This window comes from Salvelinus fontinalis, chromosome 11 (assembly GCF_029448725.1).
Source record: "Salvelinus fontinalis isolate EN_2023a chromosome 11, ASM2944872v1, whole genome shotgun sequence".
NCBI lineage: Eukaryota > Metazoa > Chordata > Actinopteri > Salmoniformes > Salmonidae > Salvelinus > Salvelinus fontinalis.
In genome coordinates, this window is record NC_074675.1 from 12,024,910 (window position 1) to 12,044,201 (window position 19,292).

At 45.0% G+C, this 19,292-nt stretch overlaps 1 protein-coding gene across 4 annotated transcripts in view; it reads left to right on the plus strand.

The window, feature by feature from the left end:
• Positions 1-19,292, plus strand: part of LOC129865047 (synaptotagmin-1-like) — a 221,717-nt gene that overhangs the window by 70,014 nt on the left and 132,411 nt on the right. For all 4 annotated transcript variants that reach the window (XM_055937473.1, XM_055937475.1, XM_055937474.1 and 1 more), the window contains exon 2: positions 37-87. The gene's annotated coding sequence lies outside the window, so the exon portion shown is untranslated. The remainder of the gene's footprint in view (positions 1-36; positions 88-19,292) is intronic.

Consider the following 19,292-nt stretch of genomic DNA (forward strand, 5'->3'; position numbering starts at 1 on the left):
TGCCAGATCTAATACCACTGTCTGTCTCTTTTGCAGTGAACCAGCCATAGGAAGAACAAAAAGGAATCTACACCGACTGAAGACAGCGTAAGTGTTTGATTACATTTTTCCGGGTTTCAACATATAACATTTCACAAATTGTGTTGTGCTTGCAGTGGCATATATTTCTTACCATCCCATCCCATCCCATCCCATCCCATCCCATCCCAAATCTAATGAAACAACCTTCCAATCTGTCAATTTCGATTTTCAGATCAACAAATAACCTTAAATTCATTAGATTTTCATCTCTCTTATTAAACTTAAGAGGACAGATAAATACATGTATAGGCCTACTCAATAAAGTAGTATTTTTCAAATTATTTTTCTCAAAAGCCTATATATATTGTCTCGTACAATAATCTGTACTCTTAATAATCATAATTATTGTTCTTATTATTATTATATTAACATTTTGCCAACTCCACTGCAATTCCCCGATTTAGGAATACCACATGTTGCTCTACCTTTTGCGTGAATCACAAGTTGAAGTCAATGAGCGATTTATGCAAAAATGTGGCTTATATGCTCTTACTGTATCTACATGCATTTAGCCTATAGCACCTGAGCAGTACACACACAGTGAGTTACTCCATGGGACATCTTATTGAAACATTTCAAAAGCAGCTGACGCACATACTGTCACTCAACTTACCGTATCAAGTTAGTGAATTGACCAGGGAACCAGAATGCCCGATGTCCTCTGGTCTCGTTTGGGATGCAGACATTGTACTGCTGCCTGCTCTAATGAGATCTCTTGGCGGGAGAATCTAATATTCACCACCGACGCTACAACATGGCCCCCAAGTCAGTGGCTCTGAGGACTGTAATCCAATGGAGTGGAGTCAAGAAGAACTAGAGAGGCAATAGAATAGAGCCACACTCCTGAGGAGAATGTTCTGTAAGGGATCTGTAGTGTGTGTCATATTACCAATAGATGGCAGTGAAACATGACATTTTCTCTCCACAAGTCCTGATTTAGGATCAGTTTTTCCTTTTAGATCACAATGAATATGATTACATGAACAGGGGAAGCTGATCCGAGATAAGCACTCTTACTCTGAGTCGCTTGACACATACAGCCCTCGTCTTTACAGTATAGTATGTATGTTTGCTCGTTTTTGCTGGTGGCTGGTTTGGAAGGACAGGCAGTTACAGTATAGACAATAGTAATTAACGCTGCCTCATTTTACATGATGGAGCACCAAGTTGTCTCCTGTGGTGAATGGAGCTCCCTGCATCTGTCCCAATTGTCACCTGTGATTGATGAACTGCGTGTGTCCCAATACGTCTTCAAGGCTCTTCGCTGCTGTCTCCCCCCCACCACCACCCTGATCCTCATCACCGGATCTCCCAGCCTCATCCTATTAGCAGGCATATTAACCACCACCCATATTTTATGATTGGGGCATAATCCCACCTTGGCATGGTGGTCTGTCATTATAGTAATACAAGTCTCCTTGCCACCATCCTTGTGTTTACTCTTTTCCAAGTGAGTCCCTCCTCTTCTCCACATAGCCTCCACACCTTTGAGGCAGGGACAGGGGTGTACTGGCAACAATCACACCCCATTAATCCATTTAGATCCAAGACATAATCCGGACAGTGTTTCCTGGCATTAAGTGCATATTCACACCTGACATGTTGTTGTGGGAGATGGGCCAGATCTGATGGAAGGACAGTAGCAGGTTTATAGGGTCTCTCACCACCAAGGTCGAGCCTGTCAGAGTGTCAGTGTCTCATAACACCTTCCATAGGCTTTGAGCTTTGGGGCAGTAGCCTGGCCCTGTTCCACAACACTGATCCTGGCCTGGTTCTGACAATCTCACCCTCTATCTGGGGAAGCCCTTTGAGGGTTCCCATCACCTGCCTCTACCCAGTATCCCACTTTAGTGTGGGATGACAGAGTTTAGAGAGCGTGCGCCCACATAGATTATGCTAAATGGTATCAGTATAAGATATTGTCACAATCACAGTTTTGCAACAAAGCCATGAAGTATTGGGTTTGAGCCAGGTGACGAGTTGAACCAGGGAACACTTGTTATGATTTAATGTTTTCCTCTGATACTTGGTAATAACTTTACAGTTTACCGGCTCACTGAGAGTCATCAATCTGCTGGTGGTTGTCATCTTGCTCTCAGCTCTCAGCTGCTTGGAGAGACTGACAACCATCTCATTCACTCAGTGCTCAGTCAGTCATATCTCCCAGGGAGAGACAGAGAAGTGAGTGGGATGGAGATAAGTGCTGCAAGATGGAGCCCCTTCATTTAATGCAGAGCAGATAGACATGCAACAGAAAACATTCACGGTCACACAGATTGATACAAACAACTTTGAATTCATTCTTGAGCATCATAGTACTGTTTTGGAGTCAAATATAGCACAGTGATTAGAGACAATTATAAACTGGGTGGTTCGAGCCCTGAATGCTGGTTGACAGCCGTGGTAGATCAGACCGTATACCACGGATATGACAAAATATATATATTTACTGCTCTAATTACGTTGGTAACCAGTTTATAATAGCAATAAGGCACCTCAGGGGTTTGTGGTATATGGCCAATATATCACGGCTAAGAGCTGTATCCAGGCACTCCGCGTTGAATCGTGCTTTAGAACAGCCCTTAGCCGTGGTATATTGGCCATGTACCACACTCCCCCGGGCCTTATTGCTTAATTATTAACTCGACAGAAAAAACGTTGGTTCACAGAGTGTAGTAATTGAGATGAAGAGTTGTGAGGATGAGGTGTAAGGAGGTTTTATGGGGATGCTTTACAGGGTGTATCCATCGCCCTAGCTGTCTATAACCAGACTGACTACTTCCCCCGCCAGAGTGCATTAAGGTCTCTCAGAGTAGGCTTTCAGACCAGACCCATTTTAGACATAGTTCTCTCTCCCTATTTGGCCAGGGTATTACAGCAACCAGAATGAGCTCCTCTTTCTCCTCAGACAAGGTTAGTATTCACCTGCGTTCCCTTATCTAAGGGGACAGGCTATGCTCCATGTTCGTCTTTGAATCTCAGGCATTATACTATTTCATTTCCTCCCTAATTCATTTAATCAGCCGCTGGGTCCCGCTCCTCAGATAGGGCCGGTGTGACACCAAACGCAATTCACATCTCCTTCTTTGTCCTCAGTTTCTGCACCATGCAAACTCTGTGATTGTTCTTTAATAACAGGGTGTGGATGTATCCAGGTTACCATTGTGGGGACAGAATTTAATACCTAATGTTGTCCCTTTGAGGAAATTACAGGGAAATTGAGGGCTCGCTTTGAAATGAGGTCTTAGTGGATACAGTTTCACTGAGAATAGGGCCGTACAGCTTTTAATCAAACAGAGTAGAACATTAGCAGTTCAATTGATAATCAGTTTAACTTTGGCAATTCAAATTCTTCAGTCATTCTTTATCTTGGTGTAGGTTACAAAGTCAACTTCTCTCCTCAACCTTCATCCCCAGGAGCATTACGTTGCCTCAGTAAAATGGATGACTGAACGAGATGCAAATGCAACTGCATTAAGCAGTGTCTAAATGATGCAAGGTCACGCAACGAGGTGGACACACTGAGGTCAGTGACTGACGAGTGAGAAAGGCATGTATGGCATTAGCCCTGGTGGACCTTAGCTTACTCTGTCAGGGAGTTAGACCCAGAGCGCTGCTGCGCTGCTTAATGAGAACCGACCAATCACATCTAATCACTGCTAAAGCCTGCATCTCCGCTGGCCTGGTCGGGGTGCACACAGGATTGTGGAACCACACGAGGTCTAATGGCGTAAGCCTTTTATTTCATAGTAGCAATGAAGGATCAGCCCATTTAGCTTATCTCACCGCCTCCTTTCTTGCTTCATCCTAAGTGTTCATCCATGTATTTTGTATTTCTATCCACCTTCATTTGCAGCAGCATGTTGAATGTACTGGGTTGTACAGATACGTGTGCACAACACTGGGGGTTGGGCTGTGATGCTGTTGGCTGTGTGGCCTCTTCTTCTGGCCAGCACACCGTGCTCAGTAACCAGTGGGCTGATGGGCATGTTTCTGTCAGCACAGCCTCTTGATCCTTATCCAGGGAGCAGTGAAACCACCCTCCGGTGAGGCTCAGGACAACACTGATGGGGAAAAAGCAACATCACTGTGTTCAAAATAGCTGCGGGGTTGCCATTTTCCAGAATGCTCCACTTCCCATGGAGGTCGCCGTGTCCTCTGTGAGCCAACGTGTCTTGGACACATTGCGGTCACCATGTGGCTGGAGGAGATCTGAAAAATGCAGAGATGAAGCCTGCGAATGTCCCGTGAGAAAAGTGTGTTCCTTGAGAAAATCGTCTAAGCTGTCCAGGGCATGTTTTTGACTCATTAGCCTTGTTACAGAGGAGTACAGTACAGTATATCCTTTACCAACCGAGGTCAGGTGACCACTGTATTGTAGGTATTTATGTATCCAAAGACCAATGGAACCATGTCAGATTCAGAGGCTGTGTTGTTTTGAGGAACTCCCTGAACCATCCAAAGTTTTCTCAGTGTCTGAAGCTGAACTCACAGGAGAACCCAACACATCTCCAAGATGGATTCCTTTTCATGTTTCTGGGCAGGGTTCATGTGTCTGGTCTGGCCTTCTATCAGTGGTGTCCCACTCCCAACCAAACCGTTTTTTAGGCCAGGGGCATTTCCTGATCTACAGGCTTCTCTTTCCTCAGCGGGAGAGACTCACTTCAAAGGTGTGGCCAGTAAATCCAGGAAATCTTCGTGCTCAACCGCAAGGTCTTCTGCTGAATGTTTTACTGTCAGTGGGATTCTCCAAACTTTCTGCCCTGGATGTCCGATATTGCAATTGTGTTATGATTCACCTGCAGATACCACTGTCACAGTGTCTTATCTCACATGTCTTGCTTATAGCTGAACTCTCTCATGTCAACTCGTATTGATAGACTCTGCCCTCTGCGTTGACCTGCATTACTCAGTGTAGGTTAAGAGCTCCCACCTTCACATGATACCTCCAACGACTTCAATCTCCTAGGCAAAAACAGCAGGAGAGCGAAAGAGCCAGCAAGAGAGGCAGAGAGAGAGAGAATGAGAGCTAGGGAGAGAGAGAGAGAGAGAGAGCAGTCGCTCGCATTAAGCAAATCATTTCATGCACGGTGGCAGCGTTATGAAGAGAGTAAAATGTCACTGAGGATCCTATCAGTGGGATCAAATTGAGGATCGTATTAGTGGGATCAAAGTGAGAACTATGTCAAATATCTGGGGCAGGTTTCTTAAACTGTTCTGTCATCAGCCAGCGGTGATTCATCCGGATGCCTCGTTGTGCCCAAAGCAGCTCCGTAGATCTACTAATGCTAAGTAACATTTGGCTTGTTGAAAATGTTATAGATCACATTAGGAGGGAGTTTGAAATAGCTCTATTTGTGGGATGGGGAGATCTTTGTGTGTGTGTGTGTGTGTGTGTGTGTGTGGCAGGGGGATATGCAGCCTTAGTCCCTCTTTCCACACTTTTCAGGGAGTGTTGTGGTGTTTTCTCCCCAGGATTAGGCCCACTGACTACAAGTGGGTCCACATTCACTACCGGGGGAACAAACAGACTATGCAGCTCCACAACACTGTCAGACACACAATGTCTGTCTGGGACTTTCTTCTCTTCTCTTTCTTATCCCTCTCTTCCTGTGTGGAATAATGGCTTCCTCCATTCATTCTCTCCCTCTTCTCCAGGAAATCAATAGTGATGATAACAAGCTGAAGAGAGGTCCTCAGTCAAAACAGCCCATTGAGCCTAAATGTCACCGTTTGGAGTCCAAGATTGATTTATTCTGTCAAAATACTGGTTGCTATCTTGTAATTGCCTCCTTTCCTCATTCCCTCTCTCTTTTCTTTCATTATCGTCACGATTCAGTAGAGTGTGCTTTTACTTCTCTGTACTTTCAAAGTCTCGTCCAAAGTTCAAGTAAACAAACATTTTACTTCATCAATCTCAGCCTGCAGGGGGCTTTAAACAGGTAATCCCAATGGACGGCCTGGTTTAAGCCACCACAGCGCAACTACTTTAGACTCATAACGACACGCGCTGATGGTTTGGTTAATTACGCTGAATTGTGTGTTTAGCAAACTTAATCTGTCTGGGAAATATTTAAACAGACACAATCACAGTGATAATGCCTCTTCCACTTCAGACTTTGCAATCAGCAAAGAGCTCAGGGGCCAACTCGTGGATGCATCGACATAGCTAATCAGAACTTGCTGTAGGTGACGGTGAAACAATGCTTTTAACCTCTGACACAGCTATGGGTTTTCAACGGTGTGATGGTGTGTTGCCAATTTCATATGCAACTCACTGCACAAAATAAACCTCCATATCTTAATCTCACTCTGCCTCTGCGAGAGCCTGCTAGGCTAATGGAGTCCGTAGTGGTTTTAAGAGGTAGTCCTTTTAGTGTTTTTTCACACATTAATAAATGTTCTATGTTTAATGTGTTTAATGTGCTTTCTTGGGCTCCTTTGGGATACAGCTCCATATCCATTCTCTCAGAATGAAGGTTGAATCTACTTTTGTGTTTTTAGGAACACATTATACATTTGGGCGCTGTCAGTCATATGAGTTTGTGGGAGAGTAAACTCATCTCCAGGCAGGGCCAGATTAATGTTCTGTAGGGGTTTACCGGGCCTGAAACTCCTGGGCCCAGGCCTGTGGGGGGGCCAAGAGGCAGCAAATTATTATTATTTTTTTTTAATATATATTATTCACAAAACATATACTGTATATATTAAATATACTACCGTTCAAAAGTTTGGGGTCACTTAGAAATGTCCTTGTTTTTGAAAGAAAAGCTTCTTTTTTTTGTCCATTAAAATCAAATTGATCAGAAATACAGTTTAGACATTGTTAATGTTGTAAATGACTATTGTAGCTGGAAACGGCAGATTTTTTTATGGAATATCTACATAGGCGTACAGAGGCCCATTATCAGCAACCATCACTCCTGTGTTCCAATGGCACGTTGTTAGCTAATCCAAGTTTATTATTTTAAAAGGCTAATTGATCATTAGAAAACCCTTTTGCAATTATGTTAGCACAGCTGAAAACTGTTCTGATTAAAGAAGCAACAAAATTGTCCTTCTTTAGACTAGTTGAGCATCTGGAGAATCAGCATTTGTGGGTTTGATTACAGGCTCAAAATGGCCAGAAACAAAGAACTTTGTTCTGAAACTCATCAGTCTATTCTTGTTCTGAGAAATTAAGGCTGTTCCATGCGAGAAATTGCCAAGTAACTGAACATCTCGTATAACGCTGTGTACTACTCCCTTCACAGAACTCTAACTCTAACTCTAACCAGAATAGAAAGAGGCATGGGAGGCTCCGGTGCACAACTGAGCAAGAGGACAGGTACATTAGAGTGTCTAGTTTGAGAAACAGACGCCTCACAAGTCCTCAACAGGCAGCTTCATTAAATAGTACCCGCAAAACACCATTCTCAACGTCAACAGTGAAGAGGCAACTCCGGGATGCTGGCCTTTTAGGCAGAGTTCCTCTGTCCAGTGTCTGTGTTCTTTTGCCCATCTTAATCTTTTATTTTTATTGGTCAGTCTGAGATATGGCTTTTTCTTTGCAACTCTGCCTAGAAAGCCAGCATCCCGGAGTCGCTTCTTCACTGTTGACATTGAGACTGGTGTTTTGCGCGCATTTGGGCGGAGGTTTCTGGGAGCGAGATTAGTGGGAGAGCAACATTATGTCGGCAGGTAGCCTAGTGGTTAAGAGTGTTGGGCCAGTAGCTGAAAGGTTGCTGGTTTGAATCTCTGTGCCGACTAGGTGAAAAATCTATCTGTACACTTGAGCAAGGCACTTACTGTAACTCTATTTGCTGCTGTAAGTCGCTCTGGATAAGAGCATCTGCTAAATGTAAAAACATGGATTTTAATGTCCTTTCTGTAAAGGCACCACAATAGTCAAAAATGGTTTCCTCTTCGTTTCTCATTTCCTTTATCTCCAGAGAAGAGATGAGGAGAGAAATCTTCTTTAGGTTATCCAGGTGATGTCACAACGCCTCTATTGTGACAGCCACCATTTCAGTGATAATGCCAGAGAAGCTAGTGTTTGGAGGATATATTGGCATGGGTGCCGTGCCAATATATCCTATATAAACCCCGAGGGTATTATCATTTTTATACAACGGGTTAGCAAAATATAAAAATATGATTGACATATTTTCATAAAAGTTATTTTATTGAATTTATTTATACTTTTTCATCCTTCCCCAAGATATAGTCCCGACACAAATCTAGGGTTGATACCCACGCCGGCTGGTCGTTCGTTCTATCAGTTTGGTTGCCAGAGACGAGACCCAGTCGTTCAGTCTTTTTGTTCTGTTTCTATGGATGCAACCAAGTCATTTGTTCTAAATGTTCCATTGCCATACTGGCTGGCAACATTCTTATCCCTTGCTTGCTAGCTAGCCAACTACGGCTAACTTACAGTCACGTCAAACAGTGCAGACAGAATAACAACAAATTAGCTGCATTTGCATTTATTTAAGCTGTTTTCTAGTGACATTTACTTGGATACATCCAAAACAATGAACTAATAAGTCACGATTTCACCTGGCATAGAAAATGTGCTCTCTCATCAGGACACTGTTGTTCAGACGAGTTAGCCAACAGCACAGCTAATAGCAATCACTTCAAATGGAACCTGGAAAGGCAGCACTTCATTTCGTTTGACCTGTTTTCTATTGATATTTCTGTGTATATATCCATAAAATTATGCTGATTCATGATTTCGACTGGCTGAGAAAATCTGCCTGTCTGTCTGTCTCATCCCGACTCCCGACACGTTCATTACTATGCGATAGCTGCAGATCGAATTTGAATATTGAAACAATGTTGCAAATGTAAGAGAGACAGACAGTAAGGTTTATACAAACCTCCGTGGTGAAAACAAAATGTTAGTCTAAGAGAAATGTGAGATAATGTCTAGATGCTTTTTGTAGTGGAGATCAAGTTGATAAATTGTCTGGCTGGGCGGATGAGACAGCGGATTGTGCAGTCAGATGGAACAGAGTAAATAGACATTTTAATGTCATAGATTTAGCCAGTGATAACTTGTGGAATAGACACCGGATGGAATGCGGTTTTAACCAATCAGCATTCAGAATTAGACCCACCCATTGTATAACTTCCGATAACTACCATCCATATATGAATGGCAAAGGCTAGTGAAAAACCAGCACCAAACCATCACACAATGTCCCAACTCCAATGGAGTCTTGTTCACAGAGGAATAGGAGGAGTAGGTCTGCTGATTGTGAGTTGAATGGGTCCCTGCAGACTCTACAGACTGGGGGCTGCATCATTGCTCTGCTCCAGCTCCTGCTTCACAGAGGAAGAGGGAGAGAGATTTCTCAGCCCACGGACAGCAGAGCAGCCCGAAGCCAAAACACCCAGATGCTTATTTAATTCCTCGCTGGCTCACAGTGGGCTGTAAATTGAACATGGGAGCATAATTCTGGGTGTCTGTTTGTTGTGTTTAAACACTGGCGAGCCGTCTGCCTGCGTCATTTCATCACCCGTCCCCCCGACTTCTGGGCGGACCTCCGCCCCTCCCCGCTGCAGAGGTGTGTGGGGCAGGAGAGGAACAGGAACCATCCCAGAACACCTGCTAGAGAGAAAGAGAGTGTAAACTGAAAAGGAGATTGCATCTTTTTCTGTTAATGAAAAGATTCAGGAAGTGAACAATGTCTCAGCTCTGAAGTAACAGTGTTAATTTTGCACCGCTCTCTGAGTCAAAAGTTATGAAAAACAGAAGTGATTTCTCAGGGGAATATCCTATTGAGGCCTGTGCACACAGTGAGGGGTATTGTAGCCAGCCATTGTATCAGGGCACTCGGCCTCCCCTCCACACAAAGACACAACGGTGGTGTCCCTTTTCCTCTCCAATGAGTCACAATAGCGGTGGTCACGATGATGTCGGACATGGCACAGTTACCGACCCAGTAGGTGCCAGATGTGAAGGAAACCATTGTGGGCTTGTAAGAGCTTGAATTGGTTATTAATTTAAACATGCCTTTGCATGTTCGGTGGAACCACTAATAATGAGTCAATGTTCACAATGCAGAGTTGTTCGAGGCATCTGTCCTCCTTCCTTGGAATTGCCCCCACTCAATCTCCCCACTCCATGCCTTCTCAGAATGACGCAACACGGATACTCCCTTTGTCCATTGGGATCTTACTGACTGCGTACTGTAGGAGTGTAACCAGCATGCTATTTTGGTAACCGGATGCCACATGCTACTGCAATTTAACATGTGACTTACTGTAATGCAAAATAGAGGTCATTGGCAACCCTTTCTGTCATAGTACTTCACTATGGCCTTCCTCTTTATTTCGGACTTGTGCTCTCTGATGGCAAACATAAGGTGGCAGATTTGAGCCTCAGATTGCTTGTAATTAGGATTATCCATAATCTTAGGGGGTGAGTGAAAGTGAGTTATAAACTGGGTGGTTGAAGCCCTGAATGCTGATTGGCTGTTCTAATTACATTGGGAATTAGTTTAAAATAGCAATAAGGCACCTTGGGGGTTTGTGGTATGTGGCCAATATACCACGGCTAAGGGCTTTATCCAGGCACTCTGCGTTGCGTCGTACGTAGGAACAGCCCTTAGCTATGGTATATTGGCCATATACCACACCCTCTCAGGCCTTATTGCTTAAATATACTCTGTTACATCCTGTATCGGTTTTAGTTTTTATTTTCTACTTAGTTTATCACACTCTGCTCCTCGTTGATGTCATTCGCCCATTCACTCTGTATTAGGTGAGTGTTGGATGTCTATTAGCATTGCATAGAGAATAGGTTTGCAGTAGAGTTGCTAAGAAACCACAGAGCTTCCCCAGAATGTGCTGTTATTTCTGATAACCACGTCACGGCTTTCACACCTCCGAGAATAAGTACAGCAGCCTAGACTTTAAAGACGAGGAGACTAAAGGAAGACAGAGTAGTTCTCCCAAGGATGGAGAATCATTCTGTCTCCAGTAGATCTGAGAATTGTGAAAGAGGAGCATGCATCGTTGAGCTCTATCAGCTTTTGGGGTTGTTTTTTATTAAACCTCGCACAACAACACAGACATAGGCAGATAAGCCATTTTTAGAATGTGCTCTAAAAATGTGTTGGGAGCTAGCATAACCCCCATGTCACCCTCCGCTCACTGAAGAGTGAGATGTAGCACATTGAAATGTCAGCTCCTCTTAGTGTCGTCAGTTTTGCTGATGGCTGCGGTATGATTACCATATGGCTGGCGTTACCTCATCATCCTCCGCCCTGTTTATCTGCCTCTCTCCTCAGAGACACGGGGCAGATGGACACAACACACACAGAGCACCACAGAATGTAGAGGAGAGTAGATCCGAGTCAGCCCGACTGTAATGGCTGACAGTCTGACACAATAAACAAGGCTGATGACAGTGGGCAGCCTGTGGAATTGGAATGGGTTGAAACCATTAAGAGTGTCATTATACATGGTTTGGCAGCCATCTTGGATAAATATACACAATGTATTGTGTCGAATGGCAGTAACAAAGTTTAGAGTGAGTTTTATGAGTTATACCAAACCAAAGATTCAGCACTGTTTACAAAGGCGAGGGTGGGCCTCCAAGTACTCTGTCACAGGGGCTTGGAAGCTTAGTCAGGCTCTAAACAAGCTGTAAAGGGCTTCTCACAGAGTAACAGCAAAGATAAGCACAAAAAAAACTCATGTCCTGCCGGAGTGGTAATGGAAGTGGGTGACAGCTTGACACCACTGTGTCCCGTTTCTCTCTCAGATGGGCCCACTCCGAACCCTGACCTCAATCTTCATTTTGTTTACCCCAGCTGACTAACCATGTACTATTTGGCTGTGAGACCCTCTGTCTCTCCTTTGTTCTGTGGAGTTATAGTGGCTGTTTTCATACTGATCCTGGCAGTTCCTGGCACCCCCCCCCACCACCGCTTTTAATCTGCATTTAAAGATGAAAAGAGAATGCAGGCATCTGTTGGGTAATAACAGGAGGGCTGAGGGAGCACATGAAAGTCTAGGCCTGGTGCACAAAGAGGCCAGAGTAGAGGGGAGAGAGTTATTGACCCCCCCAGGCCCGAAGAGCAGAGGCTTTTACCGGGACAAGGCCAGCTTTGATCATCCAGGGGTAAGGCACTGTGGATAAGTGTGTGTGTGTGTGTGTGTGTGTGTGAGAGAGAGAGAGAGAGAGAGAGAGGGGGGGGGGGGGGGGAGAGAGACGGACGGACGGACGGACGGGCAGCAATCTGAGGGACTTTGTAAAGTCACAGTAATGTGCCGGCATCCATTTTGTGCCCTCGGTATTGTAAATTGGCCTCTGATGAAAGACAGTGCCAGGAAAGTGCACTTTGATAACTATCCCAATGCTGTTGCCATGTAACATAATCACAGCGGCTATTACAGTCAAAATGGAGACCTGTAGACTGAAATGGAGGGATATGGAAGTAAATGGCTCTTGATAATCAACAGAGAGAGAAGATGGAGCTGTAACAAAAGACTGGATCTGTGTGTATTCTCATGTGGCCACCATCTCAGCATGCTATGCATCTGCTATTAATACAGTGTTGATGAAGCCAGGTTGCGTCACCCTGTTACTCCGACATGTAAGGGCTTGCATAATTGGTTATGGTTCAAGCTGTAGATTTCATCAATAACTCAGGCTTGTGTTGGTACTGCATTGAATGGTGTTCATCTCAAAACGAATGTAGGTCAAATAGCGCTAAAAACAAGACTCATGAGGCGTCTGCACGTAGGTTCCACTGTTTCCTTCTGTTCTCTTCTATTACAGGGAAAAGGTTCACTCAGGTAGTCATCCAGATATGCAAATCATCCATGGTTGACAGATCCTGATGCGATACATCTGTCATCGTGATGTATGATTTAACCGTTACAACGGTCTCTTCTCTAGTCAGGGGTCAGATACTAAACTACCATACACACTCTGCATTCCCCAGGTGCCATTGGCTCCACCCCAACTGTCGCCATGGAGACCCCTTATGTCCCCATTTGAATCGCCTGTCCTTGACACATGTGGAACTACATACACAACGCCTACACACAGTATGTAAACACAGCTTCAGGTTTGTTCCCGTGATGCACACAGGCAGCTGTTCTGCCACTGCCCTGTGGAGGGGAGCGCAGTGGATCCTCCAGTGGACCACTCGCATGCAGTTCACAGTGCACACTCCCAGGAGGTTTAATGAGTGGAGGAGGGCCGGCACACAGCAGCAGCAGCAGACTCTCCTCACTGTCCGTCTCAGCTGTTCATTATGGACCTGCTGCTCTGCTCCCACTGCCAAAACTCAGGATAGAGTTAATTCCGTCCTCCTAGATGATTTCCCATCGGTTTAGTTTGGCTGAGAGAGCAGGCAAACACACACACATGTGAACCCAGGCGCACACACACACACACACACACACACACACACACACACACACACACACACACACACACACACACACACACACACACACACACACACACACACACACACACACACACACACACACACACACACACACACACACACACACACTGTGGTTAGTTAGTCACGTGCAGAAGGTTTGTTGTAAAAAGCTTTGGGATTACAGCTCCATGGTAAACAGGTTATTCTAGAGAGCAACATTGGTCTGTTTCTCCTGTATTCCTGACCACACCTGTGTGTCTATGTTCCTGCCTTCGAATGAGAACGCCACCAGAGAAATCAGCCCAATCGAAGACCCATCCTTCCAAAACCCGATTGGGTCAGAGAGTGTCTGTCTTGACTCTGTAAAACAACCCATTCTCCTCCGGAAAGATCAATGCAGACCAATACAAGTTAACTTACCCCTCAAACACACGTGGACTCTTTTCCAATGCCCAGATACGACGGTCCATGAATTTGTTCTGAGAGGCGTGATGTCCAACAAATTGAACGTGGAAAGCATTTGACACATTATGCATTAGGTGTTATCGTTGAATTCCATTACGGTTAATGCCCGCTCAGAGTTCCTTCACTAGTGTACCGTCACACGGATACAGAATTTACTGTGAAATTGGACTACCGAGCCAAGACCTTTTCTCTCCACACTCATGGATAATGACCAGTAAAGATAACTTGGGGGAGAATAATTGTTAAAGGAGCCTTACTCATAATAGCACATCATTTACATATTTTCCATAAAACATGATTATGAGAGAGAGAGTTGGTCATCTCTGTCTCAGACTTCAAGCCCAGGCATTTCAAAGTTGTGTTTCACAACTAATGTCAGAGCAGTCAGAGGAAGTTTTGTGTGAAGCACTGCAGAGAGTTGATCATCTCCCTGCTTTTGTCTTCCTCCCCTCTCTCAGTGGCATCCATCTCTCTTAGAGATCCACCATGCTTTCCTGCCCCAGGGGGCAGCCTGGATGCTGTAAGAAATACTCTGGCCTGTGAGAGAATAACAATCACTTTACCTCGGCCACAGTAGTGGGGGGAGAGGAAGAAATAGGAATCAGCCATCCTTGGAAAAGATGGAGGAGCCCACGCTCAAATGGCCCTCTGTCAGCCAGGCGTACTGCTCTCTCTCTCTCTCTCTCTCTCTCTCTCTCTCTCTCTCTCTCTCTCTCTCTCTCTCTCTCTCTCTCTCTCTCTCTCTCTCTCTCTCTCTCTCTCTCTCTCTCTCTCTCTCTCTCTCTTCCCCCCCCCACTCCTATGGCACTCGTATATCAGACACGACACCTGTCAACCTCCATCATGGTCATCGGTGCCCTAACAGGCCCTATCTCTGGACAGGGCTGATTAAGCTGGACCTAGAGACCTGCAATGACAAAATGTGCGCCGGACCGAGCCATCCCACGGTGTATGAGCAGATGACTGCCAGACCATGGGAAACAGGAGGGCTGTATTGTTAAATGACTGTGTTCCCATCGAGCCCTGGCTTGGACCACTGGAGGATGAATAAGGAAATAACAGCCAGAGTCCTGCAGCCCAGGAACAATTTCCTCTCCGCTGCCAGCTGGTGGACCCCATCCATACCCAGCTCCCCTCCCCTTGCTCTCTGCTTACTATGGTCCACAGGCAGGTTAGAGATGGAGCTCTATGTGACAGCCAGTTACTCTGTGAACCAACAGAAGGAAGCTTTTGTCTTTGTTAGCTTTGTTAACTCAGATGTCAAGGTGTATTTCAGCACCCTCAATGGAAAATGACTAACCTCTCTACCCTCATCTTATTAAAACACTCACAATCAATCATTTTCACAGACCAATTCGAAAAGCCAAAGTCCTTTGTATTTGGGAAAACGACTGCACTTACAGGGAATCTTTTGATCAGGGCGTTGTTGCGATTGCAGCGGGTATCTGAGGGCTGCATCCCTACTAAACGCTCTGTCTCCAAAGTTTTTGTTGTTGTCAGAGAGAGTGAGTCACCCCCAAAGTACCTTGAGACAGGGATTAAACACGGCAGCTCGTCTTCATCACAGTAATCTTGTTTGCTCAGAGGGCAGTGTCTATAGAGGATGGAGCACAGCCACACTCACTGTCACAGGGATAAGGGTCTACCTTAGGGACGATGTGATCGCTAGCTACCTTCTTGTTCTTTAAAGGAGACGAGGCTGAACAGCGTTGGAGCTGTGTTTGTGGTGGTGTGTACACATAAAGAGCTTCTGTATGTGGTGTCGGATCAAGGACCACTAAAATATTTACAACCACTCAAGTGGACCTATAGTACTATTCAGTACAAATGACCGCATTGTAGATTGCTGATCACAATATTGTAAAGGAATACAAGCTCTTAAATATCCAGACATTGTGAATTCACTATTGATGGCAGCTGTTCGAATAGTTTCCATGTGCTTTGACATGGAACATGGGAGAAAAATACATGTTGATCAGCACATGTCCGCAGGACACGAGCCAAAAAATCTAAACAGTTCATTTTTTAAGTGTCGAAAAATGTCTGCCAGAGTTCAGGGAGTTTACAATTTAAATTGATCGCCTGGGTTTGTACTGTAATTACTCTCACCACGAGCCACCATCAGCCAGCAGAAGGAGCGGATTGCAAATGTGTCACAACGGGATAGCTAATCCACAGAAATAGCCTGTTAACACGGGGTGGCATGTCTCCACCCAAGACTTATGATTCAAGCTTTGTGGGCATGCCGAGGGAGGTTGGTGGGAATAAGACTCAGTCGGGGAGAACTGAGAGAGTTGTCAAAAAACATTATGAAAAAATACTACTCAGAGTGACAAGACTCGAAACAATAACAAAAGCCTTCTCGCTGGCTTTCATTTGTCACCTGTTCCTCCGTCGTCGCTGCGTCTCCTTCAGCCTCGTAGCGTTCTTATTTCCATCTCGATTTCACCCTCGTGTCTACACACAGAGTACAAGAGGGGAACGAAAGAACATAATGAACACCGTACATTGCTTGTGGCTGACAGCCCTTACAAACAGCCAGCGCAAGGCAGACAGACAGGCAGTCTAGTCTCCGTCTCCTGAAATAGTTAAGGAAAAGTATGGAGGTGTGACAACGTGCTCAGTCTTTATGAGTGTAAGGTTGAAATGAGAGAAAGCAGATGGGAATCAGTATGCTGGAGAAAGTGTTGTTCCGCCTTCGTTCTTCAACGTATAGAAGGTTTCAGAGCTCCACTGTATTAGATGAATGCTCTAACTGTAAGCTGCTCTGGGTAAGAGCGTCTGCTAAATACCATTTCAGCAACTTCTGTCTCCTAGAGATTAACATACTTTGGTGCGAGAAGTGCAAATCAATCCCAGACCAACAGCAAAGGACCATGTGAAGATGCTGGAGGAAACAGGTACAAAAGTATCTATATCCACAGTAAAACGAGTCCTATATCGACATAACCTGAAAGGCCACTCAGCAAGGAAGAAGCCACTGTTCCAAAACTGCCATAAAAAAGCCAGACTACGGTTTGCAACTGCACATGGGGACAAAGATCGTACTTTTTGGAGAAATGTCCTCTGTTCTGATGAAACAAAAATAGAACTGTTTGGCCATATTGACCATCGTTATGTTTGGAGGAAAAGGGGGGGGGGGGGGGGGGGGATTGCAAGCCGAAGAACACCATCCCAACCGTGAAGCATAGGGCGTTCGGCATCATGTTGTGGGGGTGCTTTGCTGCAGGAAGGACTGGTGCACTTCACAAAATAGATGGCATCATGAGGATAGAAAATGATGTGGATATATTGAAGCAACATCTCAAGACATCAGTCAGGAAGTTAAAGCGTGGTCACAAATGGCTCTTCCAAATGGACAATGACCCCAAACATACTTCCACAGTTGGGGCAAAATGCCTTAAGAACAACAAAGTCAAGGTATTGGAGTGGCCATCACAAAGCCATGACCTCAATCCCATAGAAAATGTGTGGGCAGAACTGAAAAAGTGTGTGCGAGCAAGGAGGCCTGCAAACCTGACTCAGTTACACGAGCTCTGTCAGGAGGAATGGGCCAAAATCAACCAACTTATTTTGGGAAGCTTGTGGAAGGCTACCCAAAACGTTTGACCCAAGTTAAACAATTTAAAGGCAATGCTACCAAATACTAATTGAGTGTATGTAAACTTCTGACCCACTGGGAATGTGATGAAAGAAATAAAAGCTGAAATAAGTCATTCTCTCTAATATTATTCTGACATTTCACATTCCTAAAATAAAGTGGTGATCCTAACTGACCTAAGACAGGGAATTTTTACTATAATTAAATGTCAGGAATTGTGAAAAACTGAGTTTAAATGTATTTTGCTAAGGTGTATGTAAACTTCCAACTTCAACTGTAATTACACAGTAAATACTTAAGTACCTTCTCCAATCTATAGTACAGTACAGAGCCCACTACAGGTATCACTCTATAGAAATCCATTTCCCCATTTGTTCTAGTGATTGGACGTTGCTGCTTTTCACAGAACTGCCTGGTTTCACAGAATGTGCTCCAACATGTTTGTGTGATGAGACTTTTCTAGCTGTCAGGAAGGCTGTTCCTTACACTCCAGGCTTTCTAACAACACCAATCATCTCAGTGGGTAGACTCTGAGGCAGAGAACACCAGTATCCTGTCCTTCTTTAAGGGGAAAGAGGAGATGTGTATGTTTATATGCCTGTTTTGTTGAGGCATTGTATGGTGTCCCAACGCATGATGAAAATACATACTAAAAGCTAGATTCATATTCGTAAAAGACAATGGTTTGGCTATTGTCAGAATCTAAATGATTAAAACTGAGCGAAAATATGTTCAGGAATCAACGTAAGGCCCAAGTGCAGACTGTGTTAAGCAACAATGTTTATTGTAACCACAGGGGCAGGCAAACGACAGGTCAAGGCAGAGGTCAGTAATCCAGAGGTGGAGCAAAGGCACAGAACGGCAGGCAGGCTCAGGGTCAGGCAGTGGTCAGGCGAGCGGGTACAGGGTCAGGCAGTGGTCAGGCGAGCGGGTACAGGGTACAGGCAGTGGTCAGGCGAGCGGATACAGGGTCAGGACAGGCAAAGGTCAAAAACCAGGAGGACGAGAAAGAGAGACTAGGGAAAACCAGAAGCTGAGACAAAATGCTGGTAGGCTTGAACAAACAAGCCCAACTGGCAACAGACAGACATAAAAAACAGGTATAAATACACAGGGAATAATGGGGTGACACCTGGAGGGGGGGGGGGGGGGGGGGGCAAGCACAAGGACAGGTGAAACAGATCATGGCGTGACACCCTCATTCTTTTCTCCATCTGATAATGACATTTTCACAAACACCTCGTTGTCTTGACCAACGAATATGACTTCTCATGAGATGCTTTGCCATCGTATTCCATCTTGGATCCCCCTTCAGAAACGATGGGATGGTATGAGCCAATGGTCAGGTTATTACACCAGCTGACATATCTGGGGCTTTGGGTTTCTGCCTCAGTGCCTGTCAAAGGGAGCAAGGCTCTGGTGATTGGCACAGCCAAGTCCTCAAGGTCATGTTTGTTTTTACCGCTCTCCCCTCACTGTAGATTACTGGGGTAATATATCTCCTGTAACCCATCCCCCCCAGCTCTGGTCCTTAACCAGTACACACATCTACAGATGGTTTCCACCACGTGTCTCCTTCATGTTGTAACCCAAGCCAGGGAAATATACCAGAACACAAACCTTGTATGTATGTTTTGTCTCCCGTCGGAATACTAAGAGATGGAAATGTAATCGCTCCCTTCGGCATCGCACTGAGCTGAGGGTTGGGCTTGGTCGTGATCGCAGACCATAGCTCTCAGGAACCGGCCAAG